We start from the raw sequence: 18,598 nt of genomic DNA on the forward strand, positions 1-18,598 counted from the left end.
CTTTGGCTGGCTCAAGACAGCCGGCCAAGCTGACTTGCACGCTGTTCAGTGTCAGGACAGCACGTACCAGTCTTCTAACAGCAGAGGACACGCCCCTCCATCATCCCGGCCGCTACTGGGCAGGCTGACGGCTTTGGGCGCTTTGGGAATAATAAAATGACAATAAAAGCATGTCATTGCCATTTTATTATTCACATTGCTTTAGCGCGGCTGGCAGCGGGCTGGGAGGCGCAACTCCCCCGCCTTCATGGAGAAACGGCCGCTGAAGTGGCGGCACATCGGTGAAACTTTACAAGACATAGATGATTTTATCTCTTAAGCTTATCGCCACTGCAGGTCCGTCCTTTACTGGCTCCTCACGAGCCTGGGAATGTGTACCCAAGGGATTTTTTTGCCTTTATTGTCATTAGTGCAGTGCCTGACTCCTCTGCAGTAGTTCAGTCTGCTAGGGTGCATCTGAGGGAGGGGGTCACATGCTTTTCATCACTGGGCTTTGGCTCTGGAGAGACTGCTGACTGGAGTGGTACCATCGTCCTAACTGCACTGGCAGCAACTCATGGCCTGTGGGACCATGCCCATGTGTGAAATGCTTTCAGACTCCATAGGTCATTTTGGTCCAGGAAAACCACATACACTCACAGAAGTACCCTGTCTGTGGTGTGAGGTTGATGGCGATCCTGGCATATTTCACACTATTTTCTGGAGTACTCTGAACTCTAATGAGACTAGGTGGTGCTCCTGCAAGATTAGCCCTACTAGTGGGCATGGCCAAGGTATAAAACCAAGTTTGACTTCAAACTGTTTCAAGCATGAGTTATCTCTGTTGGATAATCCTGGATTCCAGAAAACTAACAGTTTGAAAGCAAACCTCATCACCCAAGACATATAATATACCTGTTTGTCTGCATCTTCCTCCAGTTCCTAAAGAACATTAAAAACCTGCAAACCTGAAAAACCTGAAAGGAAGAACAACAAGGCTAAGTTAGTGATAGCTAGTTTAGAGAAGAGCAAAACATATCATAAAAAGTGAAGCATACACAACCCCACACAGGGACCTGAACGGAACCAGAGGAGTGGCAGTATCACAGTTACATATCATATATGTCAGACACTAAAGGGAGTGCCGAGTCATCAGTATGCCTAAATATTTATACAAGTCAATGCTGGAATCTGAATGATACAGAACAACTATAGAAAGCACGAGGTACGATTCAGAAAGGAGCAGTAAAAATATGTAGTCCAGATTTTCTTAATATTTGACGAATTTCGTTGCGTGCACTGCATCACCAAATGTGATGCAGTGCGCGCAACAAAATTAGTTTTATTTATTTATATGTTTACTTACCTGTTAAAGTCCATAATCCATACATTACTACCCCCCACTCTGCCCCTTCCCCTCCCCACGTCACCGCCCGGCCAGTACTCCCACTACCGGCCGCAGCTCTCTGTGTGTGCTGTAGAATGCAGTACATGTATAGGGTGACCAGGCGTCCCCGTTTTGCCAGGACGGTCCCTGTTTTTAACTAGCTGTCCCAGCAAATTTCAAGAAATTTAGCTCATGTCCCCGTTTTTAGAGAGGGTCGACTGAAAACGGTGGGAGGTGTTTTTTATGTTTTACAAAGCAGGGATAGTTAGCAGTTGTTTCAAGAAGGCAATTTAAGCAACAGGCAATCTACTGTGCTTAAAAATAGCATTGTATGTATGTTCTTCCTGCATGTTCTGTAATTCTTTGCTGAGGAGCGCTCTCATCCCTTGAAGTAAAACTGTAGTTCTTCTTCTATTTTTGTGAAATGTCCCGGTTTTTGGCTTTAAAATTCTGGTCACCCTATACATGTAGAAAGAGGAAAAAACGGACAGATATAAAGATATTCTCCATGTTGAGCCTCTATTGGGAAGGCATACGATTTTGATGCATTCCCAAGCATACTAGGCTTGGTATATCTGGGAATGCACCAAAAAGCATGTTAAATGCATGGGAACTCCTACGCTCCACACATGCATTGTCTTCCAGCGCAGAGTAACGCAAGGCCGCGATTTGAGCGGCCTTACACTAATCCAGATTTACCAAGCAACGCAGAGCCACACCAGGAAGCCTTGCGTGGCTTGGTAAATCTGACTTAAGGATTGATTTGCCCTTGCACCATCTTGTGTGACACAAGGGCAATGCAGTCCTTTGATAAATATGGCCCCCGGTGTTTTAACGGTGGGGTGGTAATATCAGTCGATTATCAGTGATTTATTTTCACAATGTTTCCTGTGAAAATTTTTGTTGCAGAAACAGAAGATCTTTCACAATATAGAACAGCACGTGCTGAATGCACCATGGTTCCGGGAGCATTCTCTGGTCACATCTCTGAATAGGTATGCTGGCAGAATGATAAGGGGGAAGTGTAACAAGACTATCGTGATTGTATAAATATCAGCGCTGAGGTATCCTTTTGATCCGTTCTGAGGTTTAAATTCTTATTGTTCTTGTTTTTATGATCAGAAGGATTTATTGCACTTAAGATTCCAGGGCTGAATGACATTCTTTCGAGAACAAAAATATTCTGATACACAAATATTATGAAGTACACATCAGGAAACTAAATATTGTGTTTACATACTTTTTATGCAAGCTATAAAAATATTAAGATGAAAATATTGTCGACCAGAATAGCATTGAAAAATAAGTATGTCTGTTGATTTTACTATATACAGGATTATGTTTAATTTAAGTAACAAATAAAAGTAAATAAATACATATATGCAATATTTTAACCAATGAATATAATTTCGAATATTATAACATAAAAATACCCACTTTGGAAAATGAATGTGAGCAATAAATATAAGTTACATTAACATTAATAATAATAACAATTAAATTAATACAGATATCTATAATATAAAATAATATAGCAAAGTAGACATCAAAAGTAAAATAAAAAAACAATAAACCAAAAATATATAAAATAAAAATGTAAAAATGATGACATTTTATAAATAATTTAGAAAAAAGTACATAAAACAATGAAACAAATTAAAATAAATATTACCATTCCTTACTAAGGAATAGTCGAGAAATTGTTGAATTTTCCACAGGTCAGTTTTACTATTACCACTCCAATCTTAGCGAGAGTAGGGAAAGTGGAGAGTTTTGGAGGGGTCAGATTAACTATTCCTACAAAAATCTGAGCAACAGTAGGGAGAGTTTGATTTTGGAGTGGTCAGATTGACAATTTCCACTCCAACGTAAGCAAAAAATCGGGAAATGTTGGACTTTGGATGGGGACACATTAACTATTCCCACTGCAATCTCGGCAACAATAGGAAAAGTGTTGGACTTTGGGGAGGGTCAGATTTGCTCTTCCCAATACAGTTTTAGTAACAAGAGAAAAACATTTTGTGGAGTTTGGAGGGGTAAGATTTACTCTTCCCACTCCAATCTGAGGAACAGTAGGGAACTTGTTGGACTTTGGAGGGTTTCAATTTACTATTTCCACTCCAATGCTCGTAAAAGTATGGAAAATTTGGGACTTTTGAGGGGTAAAATATACTATTCCCACTCCAATTAAGCAGTAGTAGGGAAAGTGTTGAGCCTTTAGATTTACTATACCCACTTCAATCTGAGTAACAGTAGGGAAAATGCTGGGCTTTGCAGGGGTCAGATTTACTCTTTCTACTCCTAAATGTTTCAAATAAAACATTTAAATGGACACCAAAAATTTAATATATTCTTAAAATAATAAACATTCATAAAATATGAAACAAATTAAATTCCATTATTTTAAATGTTATATTTAAAAAAATCTGACTTTTGCTAAAATATTTGTATAAAACATTTCCCATCCTACTATCCTAAAAAAAAAATAATGACAAACAAAACAAATAAAATATAAATAAGAACAAATTATAACTTTTTGTCATTAAATTAAAAAACTATATAAAACAATTATAATTAATAACATTTACATATACAAAAACAATCCTGCGTGCAACACAGGCACCCTTGCACCATGGTGCAAGGGTGTCTGCATTGCTGCTAGGCTGCCAAAAGGGAACCAGAACAGGAGAAAATGCAGGAATGTGCCGTATTGTCCTGTCACACAGTGCATCAAGGTGACTTGCTGTGCTACACTGCATGACAAGTTCATAAATAGGCCCCTCTGTACAGAAGGCAACTCTGCACAGAAATTAATTGTATACACTGGTACCAATCTCCAATTTTAGAAGACAGGTACATCTTGGTATTGCAGGGCATTTCTATTTTTAAATAAAAAATGATGTCATTTCCACAGTACATAAATACCTAAACATAATGAACAAACTATAGTCATGTGATTCCGCATCTGAGGTGAGGGTTCTGAATTCTCACTCTGACTTTTTTTTTAATAAACCTTTATTAACATTTTCTTTAATCTGGTCTTTTACTACTGACATCTAAGCTTTTAAGTATTTTAAGATGTATCTGTATACCAACTATATATGTTATCTAACTTAGGGCCTGATTTAGAGTTTGGGGAACAGATTACTCCATTAGAAATGCAATTTGGAGGACCATTTGCTTTCTGTCTGTTGTGCCCCTATTGGCTCTGATGACAGAAAGCTTACTCTGATGGCCTGACTGAGGTCTGGTCATCAGAGTAAGGGGATCACTTTGCCCGTCTGTTCTTCTTTACTGTCAATCACCACCAAGTTTTCATAGAAAAATTAAAGTAATGATCCTGATATCCAGGTGATGAAACTGACTAGGTGTGGGGTAATTAGTTATATGTTTTTCAAAAACAAATTCCCACCCTCGGAGTCCGTCTTTGAAAACAAACAGTTTGGTGGATGGCCATCAAAACCGACAGCAGCCATCTAGCCAACGTTTGGTACCTTCTGGAGAACCACTGTAAAGATCGATCCTCTCCAGCTATAGAGATCAATGCTGAGCCAGTGGTGATCTCTAAAGATGGCAGTCCTCTGCCAGTTAGCGTGGCAGACATAATCTCCTCTGCCACTCTGACAGAGTAAGTAACAGTAAAATCTAAATCAGGTCCGATGTCTTTTGCTTGTTAAGTGAGTATATAATGATATTTTATGCTCTGAGTTTTGGCTCGATGGTCACTGAAAACTGCCTTGCACAGATTTTCTACTACCCTTTTGTTTTAGATCTGTATTTACTTTCAATTGATGAATATGTGGGTGTTACAGGGACAACAATATAACATCAGAAAACACAAATGGGTTTCTTAAAATAAATCCTCTCTGAAACCAAATAAAATAATACCAAAGGTTTTATATTATTAATTATTAAGACTAATAAGTAAATGAGAAAGGGGATCTACTGCAGTGGGGGTAATATTTTCTTCCCTGAATTGATCTATGAATGTGTTATTCACACCCCTAACCTCTGAATCATCCTGGATGCCCACCTCACCATGAAATAACAGATCAACTCCGTCTCCACCACCTGCTTTCACACCCGTTACATGCCCTTCAAGATCTTCCGGTGGACCCTCATCTCAACCAGAAAGACAGTAACCCATGCCCTAATCTCCAGCTGACTAGACTACAGAAACGCTCTCTATGCCAGAACCACCAGACAACCCCTCAACTGCCTACAAACCATACAGAATTCGGCAGCAAGACTCATCCTCGACCTTCCCAGAACATCCAGCATCACTCCTCACCTCAGGGCCCTCCACTGGATACCCGTTCAGAAAAGATACCTCTTCAAGCTCCTCACTAACGCCTACGAAGCCCTCCACAAAACTGGACTCACCTACATCAACACTCGCCTGACTTTCCGCCATTCGACCAAAGAGCTTTGCTCCTCCTCCCTCGCCTCAGCCCTGGTCGCAAGCATCGGTCGGAGCCGAAACGGGGGCCGCTTCTTCTCTACCTCACTGCCAAGTCCTGGAATAACCTCCACGTTCGCACATCCCCCTCCCTGAGGGAATTGAGGAAGCAGCTGAAGAACGGCCTCTGCGACCTCCACCTCTCTCCGACCGAGGATCGCTCAAACCCCACAGCGCCTCGAGACCCCCAGGGTGACAAGCAACAATATACAAATGTTGATGATTGAGTGATTGTAAATCCACAGTAAGTGACACATAAATAGCAATTATATCATACTGTGCTTGATTTGTAGTAATAACAATATTAATAATAATGCTAAAAATAATAATATTAACAATAATAATAATAATAATAATAATAATTAAGGCTCCATAATATGTTTAGGTGAGTGCTGCTCGCTGGGGCTGTTCACTTCCAGCACTGGCACCGCCTGTTGCTACCATGGGCGATACCGACTCTCTTTGCCACTAGCATCTGACCACCTGCAAGCAGTGAAAGCTAGTGAACTTTTAAAGTCGTGAGGCATACATTATTTTTTGAAGGGATTCGCCACCAAAAGGTTGTGAAAAAGCACTACCAAATAATATCCTTTACAGCACAATTTGTAAAAAAAATGGACTAACCATCCAGAGGTGCTGAAGGAGTACTGATGCATATGCCGTGTTCCAGGAGGCTCCTTCCGGGGATAATTGGGGCTTGCACTCCCAAAGAAGTCTTTAAACATGGTGGAACAACAGTGGATTAATGTAAATCGCAGTAAAAAATATGATTATGCAATTTTACTTGCCGCATCATTTATCATATTATTTAAAGCATATTTCTTTGGGTTATGTTGTCAACGGCCCAACTTCAGTCCAATGTTATATATTTTGATAGAAAATCTGCTTGGAAGGGGCAGGATGGAAGCAAAAAATGCTTGGCAAATATCTGTACCACTTTCTGCAGACAGCAAGTGCTAGATCAATCCTGAAGGCCCGTAAATAATGCTACAGCACAATTACAAAGAGCTTATACGATTAGAGAACAAACAGGTTATAGCAGTTTTACATGCTCAGGCCCAAGAGAGCAATATTGAGATCGTAAGACAACGCCCATAACAATAGGTGGTGCCAAGCAACCAAAATCAGCCATAAGCCCCTCCATCTCAGCACGAATTATCACTCAAACATAATTTTTAAATTGATTCTGAGCAATCAATCTGAACTGTAATTATCCTGTCTGAAACATCAGCTTTTCTCTCAAAACGCAGAATTTTGTGTGAAATGAAAAAGTCGCATTTTAGATAAATAAGTATAATCCTCACCGTCCTTGCCCACCCAAAAATGCATTTTTGTCCTGAAATGACAGATTTTATTTTCAGTGATGCTGGTCCCAAAACAACAGGTTTTTTTCCGCCAAACACTCAATGTACCACTGTCGCACAAGGCCAGGTTGTCCATTCATGGCCATTTATTACCATCATCAAATGCCAGGGATGTCAATCTACGAGCAGTGATTTTCAGCAGCAGGATCATGTCAAGAACAACCACAATAACTCAAGGGTGAGCCCCATTATGACAAGGACAGCCAGGGAGTTGCCACGCTTGTCCAATGTCTATAAAACTGACCACCATTAAGCCAGGGGTAGCCAGTATGTTGCCAAGCGTGTCCTTTATCTCAAAGATGGGTCACTATTATGCCAAAAGGTCGTCAATAATAGCCACTATGCCAAGGCTAGGACACAAGTATACTAGGCACTACCAAAATGGTTGCAAAGAATGCCCACTATGTCAAGGTTGGGCCACCATTATGCAAGGGATAACAAGAATGTTACTAATTTAACCACAATGTTACCAAGCTTGCTACTATCTCACGCACGGGTCAACACTAGGCTAGAGATTGAAAGAATGTTACCAAGCATTCCCATTCAAGGATAGGCCAACATTGTGCTAGCAACATCCAGAATACAGACTCAAAATTGCAAAGAATGACTACCAAGTCTAGGTTGGGGCGCTATTATGCCAGGGAGTGCCAACTTGTCTAAAATGCCAAAAATGGCCCTTATGTCAAGCCTACTTTCATGTGTGGGAGACCCAACATGTCGTTCCATCTGTTGGTCTCCTCCCACACCCCAAAAAGCCATGCAACCCAAGGCAGATGTGTACCCAAGTACAGGTTCATTTACACAATGGCAAACTTTCTCATACACTTTCACACATGCACCCAAACATTTAGAGGCTCAGGCCCAGCCCTCCCCCTTTACCTCATGGATAGGAGTAGTGATTCAACTGAGTCTCAACAGAAGAATGACTAATGCCCTGCCATTGTGCAGTGCCATTTTGCCACCAGTTATGGATGCATGTTGGGGCAGGTGTAGTATGGGCCTGCTGCAAGCTAGGGAATCATCTGGTTTAGGACGCTTGGTGATGGACAAAATGTTTAGGAGGAGTTTGGGCTCAGTTAAGATGGGTAGAGTTAAATTGGTTAGACTGATTAGGGAAGGACAGTAGGACAGGAAAGCAGAGAGCTCCGTCACAGCATGAGTCGTCAGCCTGGGGTGAGCATCTCCTGTCCCTCCAGACCAATTTGAATTGACCAATGGAAGATGTTGGGGGCCAGCGCGGCAGCGGGCTAAGTAAAGCTCTCTGTAGCCTTTTTCCATTGGGACATGCTGCATAAATGAGCCACTGCTGATGATGGATTGGTGACTATGGTGGCACAATGCATCATTTGTCATGTAACCTTACTAATGCCTTTTCTCTGGCCTTGGACCTCAAGCCAGGCGCTTACTTAGATTTCCAAATGATAGAATGGCTGGCCTGCCTCACATGTCACTCTAAGCATAAACTCTACCAGTTCCCCCCAAAATTTGTGATGCCATCAGGCTGCAAAACTGGTTAAAAGCTAAAAGAAAGCCCTGCTGGTTGAGAGAGGCAACTTTTCTTTGTTAACAGAGCACTGCAAACAAAAAGTGCAGATTCTGTGCAAAAGGCAGACGAGCATCCTAATCCAGCTGAAACTCTTTCTAGGGTACTGACACCTCCCTAACTTTTTAAGAGGCACTATTTTTTATTCAGTTCCTCTGTGACATCAATCTTACTGCGAAATCAATGGCAACTGCAAACACGTCTGCTGCACATTCTTCTACCTCTTCCGTAAAGTCACGTATGACTGAGTTGAGGAGCAACACGCTGACAAGCGACCCTTGAGGCTCACTGCTATCACCTTTTCTTCCAACTCTTTGTCCTCGGCCAGTCAGGGTGTAACCACGTTTTAGCAGACTGGCTCCAATCCAAAGGCTGATTGCATTCCTTGCCAGTCTTGCGAATCTTCTGTGTGGCACTGTTTCAAAGACTTGCTTTTACTGTACATGAATCACATGCGTTGCCCCGAGTTGATCCACTGCTCTGGGCACCTAGTCAACAAACTCAATTAAGTTAGTGGCATGACTTTTGCTTAAGACGGTCTGCTGGCACCAATCCTGCACACCACAGGTTTCAAGATACGTGTTGTATCTCACATTTCAATGGCTGGGTGTTAAAGAAAGTTAGCACACTCCGCAGATGGTACAGGAATGCTGTGTTATGTTGCTCTGCATATAGCATACCATTAAGCCATTTTGTTGGCTCTTTAATGTTCTTAGAAGGCAGGCTGAGACCTGCAATTTTGGGGTTTTCAACAAAAGATCTAGACTGGGTTGACGGTCACAAGGGACCTGGCCTGAGTAGTTATGAGGAGTGTGACTGACTGTGCAAGTATCTGCTGTGACGATATTGGCTTCACCTTATTTACTAGGCAGCGTTAGGCCACTTAACGAACGTGGCTTAACGCTGCCTTGTAAATAAGCTCCCCTTTCACTCTAAACTTAGTGTGAAAGGGGAGGGCAATGGGTGTTGTGGTGGGCGTTCCATTGATTTAGATGCTGTCCCATATTTATAAGGGCAGCATAATTATGGGGCAGCGCCAAAATTAAAGACTAGGGAAAACTGGTCGTAAACAGGCGTAATGTGGAGAACTGTTTCATTATGAGGAGAACTGTTTCATTGGATGTATGACATTACAACTTATGCTTTTACCACTCATGCCTTTACAACGCTGTTTTTACAACGCATGCCTTTACAACGCATAGTGCTTTGGGGCGCTGGATAGTAAATAGTTGAATTTACTATTCCAACTCCAGTCCCCGTGGATAGTAGGGAAGGTGTTGGATGGTAAATTAAACCTATTCCCTATCCTAGAGCGCCCCCCAGCGCAATGCGTTGTAATGGTTTGCGTTGTAAAAGTTGCGTCGTAAAGGCACTGTGTGGTAAAAGTTGCGTTGTAAAGGATGTTTCCCGTTTCATTTCTCCTCATTTTTGCTGTTTCTATGCGTGCTGCATGCACACATAGAAACAGCAAAAGGCCTTTGATTGTTTATGTGCAGGAAGGTGTCCCTTCTTGCACATAAACAATCAATTAAAAAAATTATATTTTGCAACTCTATGTTTCAAAATGCCATTTCAGATTGTTTATGTGCAGGAAGGGAGGCCTTACTGCACATAAACAATCGCCATGGAAAGGCTGGTGGTGATTGGATTCGGGGGCCTTTTGTGGGCCCCCTCTGTGTTTGGGGGGGTGCACTGGGGGGGTACCCAAGGTACTCCCCAACATTTCCCAGCACTAGTGCAGGGAAATGCAGGGCATGCCATATCAACATTGCGAACGGTGCTGCGGCCAGCAGAACCGTCTGCAATATAAAAGGCCCGGGATGCGCCCGCCGTTCTGGCGGGCGCATTGTCATTTGAGTGGTGGGCAGCCTCAGCCGGTAGTGGGAGTACCGGCCGGGCGGTGAGGTGGTGAGGGGGAGGGGCAGGGTGGGGGGTAGTAATGTATGGATTACGGAGTTTAACAGGTAAGTAAACATATAAATAAAAAAAACGAAATTCGTTGCGCGCACTGCATCGCATTTGGTGATGCAGTACACGCAACGAAATTTGTTTTATTTATTTATATGTTTACTTACCTGTTAAACTCCGTAATCCATACATTACTACCCCCCACCCTTCCCCTCCCCCTCCCCACGTCACCGCCCGGCCAGTACTTCCACTACCAGCCGCGGCTGGTGGTGAAACCCCCGCATGACTGGCGGCCGGTCCCAAACACCACAACAATGGCTGGCGGACTCAGGTCCGCCCGCCATCGTAATGAGCCCCTTAGTGCGTGTATAGGAAACATTAGCGCTACCACTGAAGCATCAGTTTCAAACACTTATTCAAGTTAAATATTAAAAAATATATATAATGTCCTCGAAAGATGCAGTTTTCATAATTTCTAGACTGCCTGCAACCGGATTATAAATATTCACACTAACCATCACGGAGTCGCACAACAAAGCGCCGCTGTGAAACAATAGTGCTTGCACCAGCCTGGCACACGCATATTGAAAGTCAAGAACATCTGAAGGGAAGGACCGGTAAAGGCATGTTAATGACAGCAACAATCTAAAAAAATTGAATGCCTGCCCCAAGGCATGAAAGTAAAGCCTCCAGGGCTCGGGAAGCCCATGCTGTGACACAGGATTTCCATAAAATTCAATTTCGGGACACAAGATCTCTTCGGTAGATCTGAAAGCAAAACCAGGAGGATATACCGTGAAGCAGTAATTACATCAGCCTCGAGTTCTACCTCCAGATTTAGTGATTTTTGGAAAATGTGGAATAAAGAGAAGTACCATCACCACACTAGTTTAAAAAAAAATGTTTTTAGAACGGGTTTACCATGAACTCTTTGCTGCTGGTAAATAGAGACTTGTTTCCCCATTCCATGGTGTAGAATTGCACTGATGCACAAAGGGTCAGGGTTTTATGGAGATATGGTGCTGCCAGTGCTCAGCATGGGCGGTAAATATGTTTACATTCTGAGACTTCCAGACTTTGCTTCAATTGAACCAAGGCTCCTGATTTTCAGCACATTTTACGATGCAGCAAAACCGGTTGGATGGTGCGTTTAACAGCACATCCCATTAAGTGGGACAAAAAAGACGGCTGTCTCTAAAAAGGGCGTGGCCAAAGAAGCCTAAATAAAAATACATTACAAAGGCGTGGCCAGTTTAATTACGGAACTGGTCTGAAACGTGTGAAATACACTCCTGTGCTTGCCATTGCCTGCCACCCGCCCAGTATCTAGGGCCCAGATGTAGGTAAAAAATATTTACCGATTCTTAATTACCGAATTTTACCGATTCGGTAATTAAGAATCGGTAAATATGAAGGGTGGACATGTAGGTCCATCCAGATGTGTATTTTACCGATTCGGTAAATATCTGTATTTACCGAATCGGTAAATACCGACCGGTAATTCTCCATTCATTCCTATGGGCTTTGAAGCCCATAGGAATGAATGGGGCATTACCGGTCGGTATTTACCGAATCGGTAAAATTACCGATTTGCCCCGTTTCAGTCCCCCTACATCTCGGTAGCCAAATACCGGTCAGTAACGGCCGAATTCGGCCGTTACCGACCGGTATTTGGCTACCTACATCTGGCCCTAGGTGCCTCTGCGTTTCTGGTTGTGCATTCAAAGCATCACACAAACAAGAAAACGTATGGCCAAAACAAGTCCAATTCACATGCTTCTACCAAAACTTCTTAGCATCGATTTTTTTTTATTGAAAATCAGAGAAGTAACAACTGTCATTCGTCCCTTCATATCACTTTTCTCTGTAATGTCCCTCTGTGTTAGTCACTTATGCCTTTTTTTCTCCACATCTCTTTCTCCTCTCATTGTCTCACAGTTCATCTCCTTCTTCTACATCATTGCGTTTTCCCTGTCTCCTTCTGCATTTACTTAATTTTGTCTCCTCCACCTCACTATTCCCTCTCACAAACACTGCATTTCCCCCCTTTGGCACTGTCTATATTTCACTGCTGTGTATCTCTTTCACACAATTTACTATAGAGTTGTAATACCATTTGTCCATCATTCTGCCTGCTCTGCAAAGAGGCTTAGGGGTCCATTATGATGTCGGGCGGATCACCACCGCCATGGTGTCGGTGGCGATCCGCCCGACATACATGCCCGCCCGCCACCCTTTCCCCCCCCCGCCACATTACAATGACGGGGGGACGGCAACAAAGGGAAACACCGCCCGCGACTTTTCCGCCTCGGTCGCCTTGCGGCCGGGGCGGAAAAGGAATAATATGGTGGCGGTGTCTAATAGACACCGCCAGACATATTATGATGTGTGGTGTTCAGTGCCTTTCCGCGGCGGCGCTGCCGCCACGGAAAGGCATGCGGTCTTCACTCTGGGGGCCCCCTGCGGGCCCCCAGAGTGAAGTACAGGTGGGGGTGCACATGGGGGGTACCTGTGGTACCCCCCTTCATTGTCATTTGCAAAGCGGCAGGCACAGCGCGGTGCCTGCCGCTTTGCAAATGACCATGTTTAAGTGCATTTTCAGCATTGTGGCGGGCGGTGCAGAGAGCACCGCCCGCCACATGCTGAAAATACAGGATGTGCCCGCCACTGTGGCGGCCACATCCTAATGGCACCCCCGGGACCCCCGCCGTTATGGCGGGTGGTCCCGATTTACGATGGGATGACGGGCGGGACAAGTCCGCCTGTCATCCTAATGGACCCCTAAGGATTCACCTAGATGGTGTCAAAACACCTTTTATGATACATTGCACACACTGTTAGAAACCTACATTGCCTGCAGCCTCAACTCCAGAGCTTTCAGACCTTCCACATCTTGCACGCCCACCCACACCCTGACACCACCGAGACACACACAGGCGACTCAGTCTGCACTCTACAAGATTCATACAGTGCATCAAAACAAAACTACAGAAGCATATCTGGGAAAAGGAAATACTCCTAGGACAGGGACACAGAACCCATGTAATAAGAGGTAAGATGTGGGAAAAGTAACAGAGCATTGCATTACTATCTAGGATTCCTTCGTTTTATCACTCAGTTTGAAAATAGAAATCAGTTATTTCTTAAGGTCATGAGCTAGGGACCCATCGGGGCATGTTTCAATGTCTGTTTTTAAGGATAAAAGAAATGGCCAAAGGAGGGCTGTCTTCAGACAAAGAGCAATAAGGCAATCGTATTTAACATTCCCGCCACTGAGGTTCTCTGGCGAGTCTCCCTGGGTGGCATAGGTAAGTTCTGATGTAGGCCCACTTTGTTCAGGCTGTGCCTGGATACTCGGTTGCACTTCACTAAGAAAAGCAGGATAGGGAGGGCCATGACCTAGCTGTTTGGGTAAAAACTCTGCTGTTATTGGAGGGGCGCTGCTAGTTTGTATTTGACGAGTGCCCTCCACAATGGTACGTGCATAACTACTAAAACATATTACCAATGTACACCAGTAGCATTCAAAGTAACAGCTTCATGAAGAAAGGGAGTGGAGAAATACATTGGTTCAAAGATCACATCTTTGTTCTATGATAAATAGGGGGTGGCCAAAGCAAAAAGGTGTGCTTACTCCATTACTTACTCATTGCACTCCCTCGTTTCCATCCTTATTTAGAAGAGGCTTTGCCTCCCTGCAGACACTTCAGTAATATCAAAGAACAAGCATTGAAAATGCAATAGGTCTCACCTTTCATTAAGTTTAAGCTATTTGCTTTGCTAATGGTATTGTATAGCAAAGCAAATGACTTTAACTTAATGAAAGGCGAGACCTATTGCATTTTTAATGCCTGTTTAACACACTTCAACCTGCTGTCTGTCTGGCAGGAGTACATTATTTAATCACGGGTTTTACTTTGTAATGTGACCCTTTCGTTTTGCTTGCTCACTCTAAATGCTTCTCGCTTCTCTCCTCTGCCGAACGGACAAGGACGGAGTGAGGGGGGCTCCTGTCCCTCCCCCAGTCCGTTACCAGGGGTGTTTCTTCCCTCCGCTGCTGCGGACATGTTTTTGACGGATGCCTGCTAGATGAACACATCAACAACAGCCAAGCTGGAGGACACCGGTCTATATGGCAACAGATCACCTGGGGTGTGGGGGGTTTACAGACAACTGCTGTAAGCCAGAGACTGGCAGTGAACTCTCCTCCTCGGCTCCAAACGTGGGGGGTGCTGGGATAGGGGTTCGGAAGAGAGGGCTGCGTGCATGTTCCCGCGGCCGGGGATGTATTTACACATATGAGACAGGTAACAGTCAGTTGTGTGTACCGTCGTGAGGTGTGCGTGTGCACCATAAGAGACGGTGCATGGACGTGGCATGTAGGGCTGGCGGGTAGTGTGCGCTTGGCAGAGACATGTATGTACACATATGAGGCAGGTACCAGTAAGATGTGTGTACTGTTGTGAGGTGTGCGTGTGTATTGTGCATGTACACTGGGAGCACGCTATGTGAGACGCTGCATGGACATGTATGCAGGGCTGGCGGGTTGTGTCCGTGCGGCTTGGAGATGTATGTACACATATATGAAAGGTATCATTCAGAGGTGTGTACTGTTGTGGGAGGTGCCTGTGTATTGTGCGGGTTGTTCATTCGCCAGCTGTTCAAGATCAGAGGCCTCCATACCAAATTGCTATTATACCGTACACAGGCCTAATACGTTATCAGCAACATTGCCGTGTGATCCCCAAGCAGAGTCACGAACCCCTCATCTGCCGTCAACACCGCCTGTCTCTGCCCGGTCGGAGGGCTACCAACTGGGATAAAGCGTTCACTCTCCCAGCAAACATGGGGACTAGAGGAGCACACAAGCACTTCTGTCTCTGCCGAGTCGGCATCCCCAGCAACATCCGCACAGACAGGATGAACAGCCCAAACCATCCATAGGCCAACACCATGCCGAACACTGACCCTTCAACATCATGGAGCGGAGCATGTTGCGCATGGTCAAGTGGTCGCTAGTGGCTGACCTGGCTCATTCACCGGGCTTGCCGCGACTCCACCCACACGCCTTCAATGCAACTAGCCGACGTGCCATTCAGTATCAAGTAGGAACACATGCACCAGTAGGTATGCAGGCCCCCAGCCCCCTCCTCAAAAACTGACCAATCCCGCCGGCCACCTCGCCCTGCAACACATGCCGGATCCAGTATGGTCCCAGCCAGACTAAGGGCAGACACTCACCCCTACCCCTTAGCCTCGGAGCTAACATTCTTGAACACGGGCAGTCGGCTCAAAGTTCACCACACTCGTGCCCCCCGTGATATGAGTAACTGCCCTACCGCTAATGATTTTGGTCGTGCACTGCCTCTTTAATCCGTTATTAATTGTATGTTCCGTGCTCCAGGGTATCACTCCGCGTCAGGAGTGTTTTCAATACATTGGTTGGTTGCAGTCATATGTAACTGCCCTACCGCCCCACAAAGGACGAAGGCCTCGACTCACCAACATTCTCACGCACCAGGACTCCCAGTCAGCGCAACCACCCAGAGCGGGATATGCAGGCTAATCAGTGCTTGCCCCTCCCCCACAAACAACACCAATGGTTCCTCTGACCATAGGTGGCGGGGGTGGGAGGCAGGGGGGTGAGGCTGCTGCCACGACCTATCTGCTTGCCCCCCTCACCCCGCTGACCGAGTCCTAAATACCCACTCGCCCTGCTGATTGCACGGATCACCTTCTGAAGGACTGCAGTTGTCCTGGGAACAGCAGGCGCTGTATGGTATCACCGGTGCAACGGGTGAGTTCAGAGGCAAACAAGCATCCGCTCAACCAGATGCCGTAGCCGCTAACCCTCTGCCACCCTCAGACTTGGGGGCAGGGGTGGCTGCAAGAACACCAGATACAATGTCTGGGGGCAGAGGCATCTAGCCCAAAAGAAGCGGCTCAGGGGAGGAGGGGGCGACTCACCACAGGAAGACCCGGCTCTGCCTCCTGAAACGAGGACCCGACGTGGAACCAGGGGGACAAAGTGAAAGCGTGCATGAGACCTAAAAATCTGTTGCCACGTCAAGCCATTGTGCCAATGAAAAAAAGAAAGTGCCCACCCTGCAATTAGAAGGCACTGTGTCACGCCGCGGAGTAAAAGTTCCGATTCCGGTGGGCGTGGCCTAAAGCGGACAGGGTGGCAACCAGGAGGGTCTAAAAACCCTCCTGTGCAATGAACGAAGCATGTTTAGCATAATTACTGAAGAAAACAGACGCACACCAATAACAACTGCAGGTGGAGCAGACACACGGCTTCGGGACCCATATTGATTCCAAGAAGCCCTCGTATGACAAGGGCAGCACCAGGCCGAGACCTAAAAAGTAAAAAACAGATCAAACCCCTCCCGTAATCACCCACACATGGGCAAATCTCTTCCTGTTTTTAGGTCGATCCTGGACAGCGCATGCACTGCTCAGCGAGGCATGTTGTTTTCGAGTATAGACTTAAAACCCTGCCCACTCTCTTCCCATATTTGTCAATTGCTTGTGTCAATATGTTTCGTAAATGCTGGCTTCTGATTCGTTAATAGGCTTGGTAATCCCGCCCTAGTACTGCCTTGTTTTCATTAGTAATCTCCCATGAGGACTGGCCCTTTTACTTCGATGTGACACAGTATGTCTTATTTAGAGTGTAAGCACTATTTTCTTTAATGAGTTTCTCCTACAGCCCGCACAACATGCTTACCTGCAACATTCAGTGCGCCATGCACTCTTTCACTTTTCAAGCAGCCCGGAACAATGGCGGCCGCTTATATGAAATAAAAGAGGTCTTGCACTTACAAGAGTTTGAGCTATTGGCATTGTAAGTGACAATGCCTTTTATTTATGTGTTAATTATCAAAAAAAGATAGATAAAAGGCACTGTCATTTACCATGCCAATAGCTTAAACTCTCGCAAATGCAAAACCTATTACATTACATATGCTTGTTTGTAGAGTAAATAATACTAGCGACCTATTAACTCACATGCAAGCTCCTAAACCGAATCTTCTTAATGCGCTTTATGGATGGAAGGGAGGAACTAAGGGGCATATTAACAAGCGGCAGCGATAATTATCGCTGACCGCTGTTAGCGTGAGAAAATCTATCGCTGGCGATATTCTCCATGTTAGCGTTGTATTATCAACGCTAACACCATGGGGATTAAAAACCCAGCGATAGCGGGGATTATCGCCGTTTTCAATGGAATATCGCTGGTTTTCCAGCGATATTCCATTGAAAATGGCGATAACCTTGTTGATAGGGCAGGGTAATCTTAGCCATGTAATCCACCTCCCATTGGATTACATGGCTAAATCAGGTCACAAGCAGGCGTTAGGAAAGTAGCGTTAACTGTGGTTTGCGCTACTTTTGTAGCTTGTTGGCGTGAAGCTTGATAATAGGAGAAATGTCGCTTAGCAACATTTCTCCTATTATTTTGCTCTGGAACGCCCACTTTGCATCTCATTAGAGATGCAAAGCTGGGTGTTGTTGAAAGGCTCACTAAATCAGCAAAACACACAATAGTGTGCCTTTGCTGATAAGGCGATTAAATTATCGCAGCTTTTCGGCCGAAAACGGCCTAAAAAGCAAAAGCGGCGATAATTTCATATCACCTCCTTGGTAATATGCCCCCATCTCCCTTGCCTGTGAGAAGACAAAATAAATCCCAAGCCAAAGCTACCCTTGCTCCTGAAATTGTAAGGGTATCCTTTGCAGGAATGATTAAATCACAAAGAGGTTCCATACACAGATCTGTGGCTGGTATCTTTCTGAATGCAGCATGCACACATGTAACGAGGCCAGAAGGTCTCTGAATTCTTCATTGAGCATTTTTTCAAATAAGATTTCATATATTATTTTTCAAAATTGCATTTTATTACTTTCATTAGTGCCCCCAAGTATTTTACAAGTCAATTAGCTACCTGGTGTAT

General features: G+C 44.6%; 1 long non-coding RNA gene across 1 annotated transcript in view; it reads right to left on the reverse strand.

The window, feature by feature from the left end:
- Positions 1–893: 893 nt before the first annotated feature.
- LOC144766758 (uncharacterized) overlaps positions 894–18,598 on the reverse strand; it is an 837,531-nt gene continuing 819,826 nt past the window's right edge. Inside the window, exon 3 of the long non-coding RNA XR_013597910.1 lies at positions 894–956. This is a non-coding gene — a long non-coding RNA (uncharacterized LOC144766758). The remainder of the gene's footprint in view (positions 957–18,598) is intronic.

This window comes from Lissotriton helveticus, chromosome 7, assembly GCF_964261635.1.
Source record: "Lissotriton helveticus chromosome 7, aLisHel1.1, whole genome shotgun sequence".
NCBI classification, from domain to species: domain Eukaryota; kingdom Metazoa; phylum Chordata; class Amphibia; order Caudata; family Salamandridae; genus Lissotriton; species Lissotriton helveticus.